Below are 1,602 nucleotides of genomic sequence, written 5' to 3'. Positions count from 1 at the left end.
TGTCGCTACAAGCATGCTTAGTGTGAGGGATTGCATTCAAGTCGATGAGTCAATGCAATCAACTGGTTTTCCTTAAATACAAAACTGAATCAATTTGACTGTATGATGTGGTGAATTGTGCCTTGAGATGACATGTGTTGTGAATTGGCGCTATATAAATAAAATAAATTTAATTTAATTGAATGTCTATCTTTTTTTAAATAAGCAAACAATACAAAGTGTAATCAAAAAAGTAACGGTTGGGACAAGCTTGGCTGATGGATCCATGAACTGGAAAACATTGACTAAAACAAAAAACTGTTATCAGTTCGCTACCTTAAAGGTACAGTGGAGGATTTTTGCACATTTTTTAAAAGATCCGCCCTCTCTACCAAAAAATAAAAAAGAAGCACATGCACAACAAACACCCATGAAATCGTACGAGAGCGTGCACAAGCCCATTTCTCCTCGTGCACGCTCTGTTTAAAAGTTGCTGTTTGCATCGCTCCAAAAGAAGATTTGACGAGCAAATAGGACGGACTTACTTAAACATATCAACAGAATGATGGACAATTTGGAGTACCACTAATTTTGATGATCCACCTGGAAAAAGAACATCTGCACTATACCTTTAAGCTATACAATACAGCAGGATAAATATGTAAAACACAATTCAAAGTACATTTAAATAAATAAAAGCTTTTAAATGGCCTAGTCAACATCTGTAATCTAATTTAATTAAGATACTCTGGCATATATAGGGTTATTAAAACCCTTCTGATTTTTTTATTGTTTTGTTTTTCTTATTTATTAAGGTTATGATTGACTGATACATATTTTTTTAATATCAGTCATGTTATTTTATTTTTGCTTTACCTATAATGCAGGGGTAATGTTTTGTGAAACATTATGCATAGTGGGGGCTTACCAGTATTTATGGGGATATTCAACTTTTCCCCATATGGTAAAGTCCTCTTCTTTGGATTGGGTGCAGAACTAGGACTAAGATGTGAATTTATGTCAGGTTAGGGTTAGTTATATTGGTATGGGTAAGGACCTGAATTTGGTAAGGTAAAATAAATATAAGTCAATGAAATGTCAGGCAAACAAACATGTCTGGGATGAGATCAATATGTATCTTCCTTTTAAAAATTAAAAATTCTTCATAAAAATGTTTAAGTTTGTTCACAAGTGCTCTGTAAGGCAAAAAAAAGGACAAATCTGCAGAGATAATAATTGCCTCCTTTATGTCCAACATTTCTGTTGCAGTGAAAAATGACTATTGTTAAGCCTTTTAGGTGATATTTATTTGTTCTCTCTAAACGGCAAAGCATCTAATCATCTTTGGTATGTTAACGCTCTTATCAAACGATACAAATCATAAAGCTGTAATATTCTCAATGCTGAAATAATTTGTGACTTTAAGATTTCGATGTAAGTCCACCAGTGACCACACGATGGCAGCAGAGGCCGTGAAGAGGACAAGCAGCATTTTCATCTATCAAATTGATTCTGCTTTGTCTGTATGCTAAATTAGGATTTAAGATGTTTTTTATGTAAGAATAATTTATGATTCTGTGAAAGATAAAACCGGAATATAAATTAAACCAGCAGTTAATGTTA

This window comes from Cyprinodon variegatus, unplaced genomic scaffold (assembly GCF_000732505.1).
Source record: "Cyprinodon variegatus isolate N-32 unplaced genomic scaffold, C_variegatus-1.0 Scaffold2051, whole genome shotgun sequence".
Taxonomy (NCBI): Eukaryota; Metazoa; Chordata; class Actinopteri; order Cyprinodontiformes; family Cyprinodontidae; genus Cyprinodon; species Cyprinodon variegatus.
The sequence above is the reverse complement of the archived record's forward strand: the minus strand, read 5'-3'. Positions refer to the sequence as shown.